The 12,249-nt window shown below is 34.8% G+C and overlaps 1 protein-coding gene and 1 long non-coding RNA gene across 3 annotated transcripts in view; one reads left to right on the top strand and one right to left on the bottom strand.

The window, feature by feature from the left end:
- The window catches only part of LOC119075578, a 34,566-nt gene extending 24,494 nt beyond the window's left edge, over nt 1-10,072 (bottom strand). Inside the window, exon 1 of the long non-coding RNA XR_005087425.1 lies at nt 9,991-10,072. This is a non-coding gene — a long non-coding RNA (uncharacterized LOC119075578). The remainder of the gene's footprint in view (nt 1-9,990) is intronic.
- Nucleotides 1-12,249, top strand: part of LOC119069777 (acetylcholine receptor subunit alpha-like 1) — a 125,150-nt gene that overhangs the window by 38,762 nt on the left and 74,139 nt on the right. The window lies entirely within an intron of this gene.

Raw genomic sequence — 12,249 nt, 5'->3', positions numbered from 1 at the left:
CGTTTTTGATACGTTTTTGACGTGTGAATAGTTTTTGACGCTTGAAACGTTTTTGACGCGTAAACGTATTTGAAACGTGAAACGATTTTAATACGAGAATAATTTTTGACGCGTGAAATCTGACAAGAGAATGTTTATCTTTGACGACAAAAATTTCAAATTCACAGAAATGAATTCATGGAAAAATATTCAACTTCCGAACTTATCCTGAATTCTGATGAGATTTCGTGATAAGTATTTTTATACCTCAAGCAAAGCCGGGAGTATACTCCACTAGTACATTATAGTACGATGTGAGAAATAGGAAAATGTTCTTTTTTCCTCGGTTAATCTACAACCATTATTACGTTTGCCGTCTTATGTGCCCAAACACAATGCTACATATGGATGTTATCTATTCTAATCTAACCATTTTAATTCAGAAAACGATGTCGTGTTCGTGAAGGGTTATTTGTTATCGTGATTTACTTTAACTGACTCCAAATTGTTTCAATATTATATACATAAAAGGAGTTGCCTCTATTATAGAATTCTATTTTGCGATAATCTGGATGTATGAAAATTAGATTTAGAAATAGAAAAGGTAGGACATTTGTTTTAATGTCTGTTGTCTGTAGACGCTTCAACGCATGCTAATGGCTTAAGATATGAGAAATGATTCAGCCATTAAAGAAAATATTACAAAAGACTTTTCGAATTGTTTCGCTCGGAATATTCATAGATTTCAGTGGTAATACGTAGTGTCAGTCTAATGTCTTTGTTAATAGGCAGATTGTGTTTTTCACTTATTATAATTTTCAAGTTTCACGTTGACTTAAAGAGGGGATCTATTCGGAGATTATTTTGAAGAAAACGTTTTCCTATCTTTTTCCAATTTATCCTAAATTTTTTCATACTTTTCCAAAAACCATTTTCGGGAAAATAGTGAAAAAATTTGGAAAATGGAGGTTGGAAAAAAATAGGAAAATGTGTTCCTCAAAATCGTCCCTGAATCTACCTAATAGAATATTAGGTGCTTGTTTAGAACTTTTTATTTTACCAAGTGTGAGAGGGCTGCAGCCCGAGCAGAAGATAAGAAAATTCAAAATATGTTAAAAAAAGAGGCATCAACAAAAAAGATCGGCTAAACGGCAAAGTAAAAATGATTGTCACCGTCATCTGCATACTTCACATTAACCCACTTTCAATAAAAAAATCAGATTTAAAGATTGAAATCAGATGCAGATTACGACGAAAATTATTTGTGTGAGTTTAAAGATGCGAATCAGGGTTTACGAGCACTCAAATTGCTTTTATTTACACAACAAAAAACGCTTGAAATACGTTTTGTTACTTATGTGAGATTCGTATCCCGAGACAGAAATGTAAGGATACATCTACTCTATATGCACCTACAATCGGAATAATGTGACTATTGTTACAAACAACAATCTCTGTTATGTATTATTGGTGTGTGGATTACTAGGTGCGAAGTTCTATAACTTTAAAATCTAGTTAGTCATCTGTTAACTGAGGATAGTTATGCACCAACCGACACAAAAAGACATTTCCCAAACAAACAAACAAAATTCGGTTCATGCATATCTCTCCTCAACTGTGTAGTCCGCTTAGACTAACCATACCTAGACAGGAAATTACGACCCGAATTACATAAAATTTGTGGTTCCGACATTGGTAGACTTAGCGCAAAAAATTTACTCCTACTCGAGTGATCAAAATTTTCAACGCCTGTTAGTGAAGAACTCTACGTAAAATTGTACGAAATGTGTATCTTATACAAATTGTTGTTGGGACCACATTTTATCGTACGAAATACCAGTCTATGTATTATTAGTTTAAGGTAGTCCACACCTTACCTTACAGAATAAAAATTTTGCGATTGACGACGACATTATGAGAGATCGGACAAATATAAAGCTGGTACCAATGGTCACAGCTCGGTGGCGGGACATTTCGACACCGTCAATATCGTCAGGAACGATATTATCGTTTTTTTGGACGATACTATCATCTAAAAAACGATACTATCGTCTAAAAAACGATAATATCGTTTTTAGACGATAGTATCGTCCAAAAAAACTATATTATCGTCCAAAAAATTTTCATCCAGGACGATAATATCGTCTAAATTGGAAAATTCTAAAATATTGTCTGGACGATAGTATCGTTTTCTGGACGATATTATCGTTCAGAAAACGATACTATCGTTTTCTGGACGATATTACCGTTCTAGAAAATCTAATGGATATTTTCGTTTTCTGTACGATAATATCGTCCAAAACGATAATATCGTCCTGGGCGATATTATCGTTTAGTTTTGGGTGGTAATATTGTCCAGGACTTAATTTTACTCAGAGGTGCAGCAAGAACCGAATTCTCTTCCAAAATATCAAAAAACAATTGTCAGAGGAAATCACCTACACATCAGTGTTTAAAAAAGGCGTTTAGTTCGTCCCTAAATAATTCATCTTTTTACGAAATGAATACCAACTTAGATTGTACATAAAAAGCGTTTTAACACGCCGAGCGATCCGGCCCATTGCCCCGGAGCGAAGCGGAGGGCCGCAATGCGAGCCGGGCGCCGGAACGGTGTCGGAACTTAGGAGTTATTTTTTTTTCTCGCATCGTCTCATAATTAGTCTGTGTAATTTTTCTATTATAAAATTTAAATTTACGGAACCAAATGAACCAATTTTTAATATATATTTGCCGTCTATAAAAAGGTGTTTATCTACAAGATTTTGTGTTTCGTCTTCAACAACCATCCAGAACGATAATATCGCCCAGGACGATATTATCGTCTAGAATTTTTATTTCAAATAAATTAAAAACGATATTATCGTCCTGGACGATATTATCGTCTCAAATTTAAAAAAATTAATAAATTAAAAACGATATTATCGTCCCAAAAATTATCGACCAGGACGATAATATCGTCCAAAATAACGATAAATTTGTTCAGAAAAAGAAAATAACGATAATATCGTCCAGCGGATATTTTCATCCAGGACGATATTATCGTCAAAAAAACGATACTATCGTCTAAAAAACGATAATATCGTCTAAAAAACGATAATATCGTCTAAAAAACGATAATATCGTTCCTGACGATATTGACCGTGTAGTTATGTCGCCTCACCTCACAGCTAAGATAGATTAAGGTTAGCTCGCTTTCAGTCTGTGTTTATTATGTGTTTCGAAGCACTGGTTTTCAGGGGGTACAATTTACCAATTCATGTGTGCCAACTTGTAAAAAAAAACAAGATCCTCCGATGACCAGATTGACCAGTGGTGACTCGTTTGACGAACGAATAATGCGTAAACAAATTCCTTACTTAATTAACCAAGGGCGAGCCTTATTTAAAACACTTTATTTATTTTAAATTGTACCAAATTAACATTTATTACCGACCGGTTTCGTCACCTAAGCTAACATCATCAGAGCAATAAATCGAAAAATTCCTTACTCTATTTCCAGTGACTATTTTGGCGAAAAAATTTTCCGATATTTTCTTGAATTTGCGTATATTTTCCTTGTCGCAGACGGCAATAATAATGACAAGCCTTGTATAACATGGTCCTTTATATAGTAAAATGCATGTTCAAAAATTGAAGTACAAGATTTGAAATCAACCGATTAAAAATACTTTGCTCGACCGAAATAATAGGTTTGTTCCAAATAACTGTAAACCCGAACCTTGACAACACAAACGACGACGATTTCATCCACAGAGATGAACATAACCTAAACGACAACAAATTTCTTTGTAAATTTTTCGTTAAAAATTTCGTCAAGTTATCTTCTGAAAATGAAATTTGACATTTCGAAATGACATTAGAACATACCTGTAGACCCGATAATAATACTGGTCATATGCTTGCCGTCTGTAACAGGTTAATATTACCAAAGAGAAATTATTTTTAGGAAAATTAGCAAATTTTTTTCAAAAATTTGTGAAAATGTCGAAAAATTTCATAAAAAAATGGGAAAATGTTTACCCAAAAATAGTCCCTGAATATTTTTCTGAAAAGTTTCCGCTAGTGTCCTGTGCCCACGCTGCTTATTTGAGATACTTTTCACATTTAACTGTACCAACTTGTAGAGAACTTATGATATACGAAACATGTAATACAGGACAGTTGATGCGGATCTCGTGGTATTTCAATTTAAACGGATTAGCTGAGTCAAAATTCATTATCCCTTTTGATACTTTAAGTAAAAAACAGAAGCATCGAAATTTCATTTCGTCTTCTACCTATACCGATGTACAGATGTATAAAGCTAAGCGGTTGGTTCATCAACTGCGAATTCATTATTACATAATCCGCAGTTGAGAGACATTATAAATGAACAGGAAAAAAAAGTGCTGTAGCAAAGTAGATTTTGTGTAACGCTATAATCTCAGCTCACTCATAAATCCGTTTTTGTTCGACCGACAAACATAAAGCCCACACTAATTTTCAGGAAAAAAAAACCAAACAATTAAAATTACAAAAACAAGAGAGAGAGAGAGATGATTACACCATGCTAAGATAACTTTTCTAATTATTTGTCTTCATTTCAATTTGTCTCTAGATATATTCCGGTTGGCTGTGTGACGGAATTTCTTTGGAAAAAATCTGAAATAATTAAAATAATAATTGAAATTTGTATAAAGGGAACTTAAACTTTTAATTATAAAATCAGCAAAGTTCTATGATTCTATCTCTCCTTGTTCCATTCGCTTAACCTCAAGAAACAATTTCTACGAATGTTTTTTGGGGAGTTTCGATTAAACTCAGATATCAGGTATGTATTGAATTATGTACAAACTCCTACCTTCAACACCTTTTCCACTCCCATTCTCTCATTGCATAATACCCATTTCCCAATAAATTTGGCATTATTCTATTCGAGCCATCCATTCAAAGATATGGCTCGGCATTGTGTAATACGTGTGCCCTGGTACATGTTCTATAATATGACTGGATCTGGATCGGTTTATTGTAAATGTTTTATTAAACAATATTGTTGAATTGTAAATTGGATTGTAAATTTCACTTCATCAGAATTGTCTCGATAATAATTGATGAATTTCTTGTTATGTATGATGCTTCAAAATGGATCTGGTCCATATATTTAATTAATAATTCAATGCTGAGCCTATTGACGTTATTATTTTTCGACCCTTATGTAATATTCAATTGTGTTTTCTTTTTTGTACTGCCAGTTGTTTGGCATTGACTGACTGTAAGCAGTGAAAATTTAATTTTGTTTTGTTGTTATTGAAACAATAACTCAGATATTATGGTTGTTAACGATACGAATTGACTTTATGTTTATGGTGTGTGGGTATTCAGCTTGTTTTCCATGAATATAAAAATTTCGGGAAAAGTGATAATTTTCAAGAAAATCCTAGTAATTTCCTTGAAATTAATTATTTTTCTCGAAAATACTATCGAAAAAAGACAGTGATAGTTATCTCTTTAGTCCAATGACCTTGGATAACTGAGGAATTGGATGGAAAGTGTTATGTCGATTTTCTGTAGCACAGTCTTCAAATCGTATTTTCATTTGTAATTTTTAACGTTTTACACACGGCAAGCATATCAGCAGTCTTGGATCTATTACTTCATTTGAGATAGACTTAAAATCTTTTACTTCATTTTTATAAACATGTTTTTTGCTATATAAGGACTCATTAGTCAGAGCATGTCGTTCGCAGTTTTTTCTGAAAATGTCATCAATAACAAATGATATACCTCCAACTCCGAAACAGGTTTTATTTGACATTAAGAGTCAATTCGCCAATTTTTCGACCACTTGGAAAACAAGCTATCCCCGATATTATTGAGTTATAGCTCATTCGATTCGTCGCTCAATTCTAGCGAAGGGGTGTCTGCCATTTTTTTTTTCAAAAAAATCCATTTTGAATGTAATGTGTCTAAATGTCATGTGATGTCAGAGGGTGGTCAAAACATTTTTTTAGCATTAACTTGAGGAAGAAGCAACACAAAAAGTTGAAACTTTGTGGGATTGATGGCCTATCCACGGTCGACAGTTTGAGCCCACTCTGACGTCCGCACTCACCACCCATGGCCAGCCATCAGTCAAAGTATGGTGAACTTTCAAATAGTACGGAACCTCTACAACATCATTGTTCTGATGGGCCGTCTACATATTATGGTAGCTGGCTTCAGCCACCATCACATATCAAAATTTCACCACAGAAGTTTGATGTTGCAGGAATTGCGGACCATTTGAAGAAAAGTTGACATTTACGACTGGTATAAAAGAGTAAATTTGAACCAAATTCTTGTCCAAAATAGTTTTTTTTTATTAGTAACGTGTCTGGGGGACAATTCTAGCCCATAACCGATCGATTCCGAGGGACTCTTTTCGAATTCGATTTATTCATTTATTTAAAAATCAAAATCGGTTCAGTTTCACTCCAGTTATCGTGTTAACAAGAAGCAAAAGAGGATCCTTTGGGGAACTACTGTCTATCAGGCAGATTTCGGTCATTTTCGCACGTGACCCGCTTCGAATAAAAATAGTTTTTGAAATTCGGTTGAGATTTACTCAAGTTATCGTGTTAAGAAAGAGAAGAAAATTGTTACATTTAACGTTTTTAACCACATTTACATACATTGCGTTAGTGAGTTTTAAGTGCCAATACGATTTTTTATTGTGTAGGCGCAAACACACCCACAAACGATCAACTTATCGACATAGTAATAACCTCCGAACGAAATAACGATTTCAAAAACGGATTCTAACGCACCCATTTTCATATTATTTTGACATTCACATGTACATTCATTGCAGCTTTACCCTGAAAGAGTGCATTTAATGTCGGTCTTGGGTCAAATATCTGATAACTACGTTGCGGACGTAAGATAATCACTTCCGAATTACGATAGTTTTTCACTTGTAGCCAGCCTGTCAATATGAGCTATCTATGAGAAATGCTTGGTATCGGTGGTATGTACCACCTACTTAATCTAGGTCATCAAATAAAAATATGGAGATCCAAATGTTCGGAATATTATTCTGCCTCTCCGTTTTCTTTTACCCAAAGTCGAGAATATATCGTTTCCATACCGAATCTTTTATATAAAACGACTGCTCCAAGAAATGTTAAATCTTCAATGTGTTTCTGAATTTTCTTAATTCGAATAATTTGTTTACAAACCCAATCCGATGCTGTTATTCATTTTAATTGTGAATGAAGCTTCACTGCTGAATTTTCCAACGGTAATTTTCGCAATGAAAGATCAACCTTTTACCCGTAACTTATAAATTGAACGTAATTCTTCTTATATAACAAATTATGATGTTAACTGCCATAAAAATCTCTTTATTTTCAATCAACATCTATTCATCGCCTTGGCAAAAGCTCTCTTCTCTGGACGCTTTTTTTTTCGCCAACGGTTTGTGTTATACATACTTTCATAACAAACTTGGAATACACACAAAACGAACCGACTCACGCGACCGACACTCTAGCTAAACAGCATATAAAATTCTCTTTTCATTCAATTCACCAACAACCACGCCCTGATGTTCCGGATTTTAGCTTTTCCTTACACTTTACCGAGGAGGAAAAAAAAAAGAAAAACAGAAACTTTTGCCTGTGATAAACGCAAAAATCGCATAAATTATTATATTTCTGATTTTGTCAATATTTCCATTTATTTATGAAGTTTTTTTTTTCTTTTCGCCTCTCGTTTTTATGTTATGCGGCGTTATGTTACTCGTCGACGACATCGACTAATATAACACGAGATAGACAATAATAATTCAAGTAACACGTTACATTAAATTGTTTTCTGTTTGTTTTCTTCTGGGGGGTGGCTGCTATTAAATATGAACGTTGTGATGTTTCGGAGCGTGTAGTTACTATATACACTTTGTGTGTGTACATAAACGGTGGGATCAAGAAGGGTGGCTTTGTATGTCTGTATATATTTGGTCTCTCTGTGGAATTTTTGCCTGTTAGGTGCGATGTGCTCTCTGTTGTTTCGAACTATCTGTGTAGTGTACCTATTTATTTATGATCATTGCTGTCCTATGTACTTATAATTAGTTTTGCATATTATATGAAGGCGTCATTGGTGTTATGTTATGTACCCATTTCGGCATAAGTTCATTCGCAAAGGTAGTGTTGTTACACATACATTACAATCGACTATGTATAATAGAGTGTTAGGCGGAAACTATTATTAAACTATTTCCACATGTTCCACGTGGTAACAACACAAGCATCAGACAAATAAATTTTGAATTTGGTGATATTAATTTATTCATTCGTAATTAGGTATTCCAATCGCAATAATATGAATTATGTAAGGAGAATTTAACATGAATGCCTTAAGCAACGTGTGTTAATTAGATATTTACTCAACCAGTTTCCTATTAAATTAGGGAACTTTCAAAGCTATGAGCAAGGATTTGGTTTGTACCTGGTCTAAGATGCACAATTTCCTTGTTCAAGAGTGTCGTTGAAAAGTTGCTCACTAATCCACAATCATCGCGATATCCTGTGCCAATCAACTTGAACTAATGATGGCATTTTTAATGACTTTATCACTAGTTTATTTTACCGGAAACGAGCACACATTCAAATGAAAGCATTTCCGCCAAAAACACGTTTTTAAAATTAACGGACAAAATAATTTCAGATTTTATGCGTCACTTACAACTATCTTCATAACAGAAATGTCAAAAAAATTTGTTTATTTCGGAGAATTAGTCATAACGTTTGTTTAGGACACTAGAAAGTACACGCGTGGAACTATTTTCTAGCCGAAACCGAATCACTTAATTTTACGCGAAATACCTCAAATATACGACACAAACTTGTTTAACTAAAAATTTACTGTGTCGATTTGACATTTTATCAAAACAAAGTTCATTGAACTAGTGAAAACTGGGTGAACTGAGTGAACAATACTACTGTGGCTTTTATGTTGCAAACTTAAGACCTTATGTGTAAATAGCCTCAATACGAACAACACACACTCTACGGATAATAGCGGCAGAGTCAAAATGACCCAAAATTATATCGGCTAAATTTGAAGTTTTTGGACAAAATGATCTATGGACGACTTGTACATTATCAAAAATTAGGGGCACCTTCCATACATCACTTTTCGATTGGACCACAGGTACCACCCGGAACCACCTGGAACCACTTGCAAAAATCAAGCAAAATTTCGACTCTGCCGCTATTATCCGTAGAGTGTGTGTTGTCTGTATTGAGGCTATTTACTTATGTGGAATTTGGGTGGAAAATGGTGCAAATCACATATTTCAGGAATTCATGAAGTTTTTTCGTCAAAAGACGAGGCACGGGAATCTTTATTTTCAATTTTTAGCTACTTTATGCAAATTCATAAAAAAAATCGTTTTGGCATAGTCCATTAAACTTTTTGTGTGTTTGACGTCTTACAGTTTCTAATTAGTGAAGCGGCTGCAGCGGAACCAAAGACATCATTTGGACCAACGGGTGTGTGTTTCGTACTCATGGCACCGAGACTTATCAAACCGTATCCAACACACTGTATTACCATTTGTGCACAAAATCTGTGTTGCCTAGTGAACCGGATGACAAGTCATTTCTAATTAGTAATTGTTAAGGTTCCATACTCTGAAAGCCTCTAAAATTCCTCGCCATTAGTGCGTCATCAGCTTATGTCTTCCATCATATGCCCGAATAGTAGCCTTTTCGGACAGTGGACCTTGAGGTCTGTGGACTACTAACAGAAGCCGATGACGCACTTATGGAGTTTGTTTCAAATGTCGCATTAATCTCAGTTAATTTTTCTGATGTGGACCTAACCAGACCTATCCAGCACTTCGATTTCGTATTCGGTGGGATCTATTTAAAAATGATTAGTCTCCTAGAAAAGCCTCGATGGATGCCGATGGATCATTCATAAATTACACAACGCTTTTTCGGCGCTGCCATCAAAATCAAATCTTAAATAATTCAAGAAATACACAACCTCCGAATTTAAAACTATGTTCTCAATATACCCCCCTAAATGGTCGATGACGCATAGCTTTAGCTTCACAGAGCGCGTATTTCTCGTGGTATTTGGGATTTAATTTTGATGGAAGAGAATCGAAAGTCAAAGTCGATTAATATTCCAAACGTTGCGTTGGAACACTGTTTGGCGTATTTTCGCGTACAAGATTGTGTTCCATCGATATCTGATTTTCTGATCGCAATTTCAAATAAAATAGTATTCTATTTGGCATCAATCAATTTTGCTTTTAACGTGCGTTGTTCAAACACAAAATGCACTACACTACGTTTACGCTAAAGCAATGGAACAGTTTTCATTATTAGTGACTGCGAATCGGTCCTAAAGATGCCGCTCGACGCGCCTGTTGTCAGAGAAATGATAGGTTGGTACGCGTGTGGCGAGATAGAAGGAATCTGAGGTTATAAACTATGTCGCCACGGCCACAGGCGTACCAACTTATCACTTCTCTGTCTGCTGTTCATAAAATTAACGAAAACCGATTACTAAACAATCATACCACAGCACTGCTCCTAGCATGAACACTGATTTGACAAGTGTCAAATTTGGAGGCTTTAGTGTTAAGAGCTACAGCTTACGATTGTTTGTATTGTATGTTTTAACTCACACATGGTCATCTATCTATACAAAAGAAACGCAGTGGCTACTGTGATTTCATCAACCTCCGAATATTTTGTATGTTCATGCTAGTAGCAGGGCTGTGATCATACTAATTATGAATCCACCCGCCTATTTATTTTCAATTACGTTAACTGCAATCGTAAGTAATAAATTCACATTTTTATGCAAACAAACCCCGTTATTCATGGAATTTTTCCCATTTAATAAAAGAAAAAATTCATCAAAATTCTATCAAGCCACATCAGCATCAATTCAGCAATTTACTTGACGATCACTTGACTTTCCGATGAAACGAAAATCATAACCGTATTCGATTCGATTAACTTTGCTGTACGATATATGAACGTAATCGCAGTCATATTGTTTGTTAAATAAGAACAAGTCATCTTAAAGTCGGACTATTACGCTGATGTTGCCGATGGAAATGAATTCAATAACCAACCAATTTCTAAACCTTCAAAACTTTGAAATGATCCAACATGCATCACATGATATACATTATACACACACGTACCAACATCGTTTGTCATTTCCACTTTTCTATCATTTATTTTTTTCCCTCCCTGACTTTCTAATATCATATCGAACTATCCATCACTTCGAAAGCAGCTTTTTTTTCATAAAAATCCCACAGTTTCAGTTTTATTGTGTGAGTATGCAGTGTGTGTTCCCATCATTTTCATGTGAGGATTTTCAAGGCAATATAAACTCTCATACCATACACTCAGCAGCATGTAGGAGTGGACGATATTTAGCTCGTCAAAAGGGCTTGGGTTGGGTTCAAATGATGGACACTATATGTCATTCAAACTTGTACATTTTTTCGGGGGATTTTTTTTTTGTGTCATGTTTGCAATTTTTCTGTATTCATGTTCAGTTCACCATTGTAACTATTTATCGATTTTTTATTATTAACCAAAACAATTTGTCTGGAAAGATATTGGCGATCGGAGAAATATGAAATATTGTCTTACATCAGGGATAAACATGTTAAGAGGTTATTCATTAAGACGAAGCAAAATGGATCGACGATACGAAATCGAAATGATATAAAAGTAAGTTAGCTTATTGTCCGGTTTCTACGTATCTCATGAATTATATTTTCAATACACGGGATTTAATACTTACGAAAGCCAAGGGGCTTACGAGTTTGATATTAATATCGACAGCGGTTGTTAATACTTGTTGATTGAGATTGTGACAAAAGGAATGAGTAATTGAAATGTGTCTGCTTCTACCTGACTTACTTTTGAATGATTGAGATGATTTCGGGAAGGTTTTGAGTCGATTGGTCGAAAACAACATTTTCTTCGGATATAATATTTTGCGAATGACCTACAATTTCTCATAATTATTGTTGAAGTAGATCCTTTCCAAGCTTTTGGAGTACTGGCTAAGTATCTGTGAAAAAGTGCCTGCCCTCGGGTCTAACCCATGAAGGTTTCTAAGAAAAATAGTCGAAGAAAGAAACGTCAGTCACTAGGACTAGTTTGACGGAAGTAGAACATCTTGATTATTAAATCCAGACAGTTGTGTAGGACCGGAATGGCTACTAAAAGGCTCATCCGTAGAATGAAGGAGCTTGGAGCTAATACG

This window comes from Bradysia coprophila, chromosome II (assembly GCF_014529535.1).
Source record: "Bradysia coprophila strain Holo2 chromosome II, BU_Bcop_v1, whole genome shotgun sequence".
Taxonomy (NCBI): domain Eukaryota; kingdom Metazoa; phylum Arthropoda; class Insecta; order Diptera; family Sciaridae; genus Bradysia; species Bradysia coprophila.
This window is presented reverse-complemented; position numbering and strand designations above follow the sequence as displayed.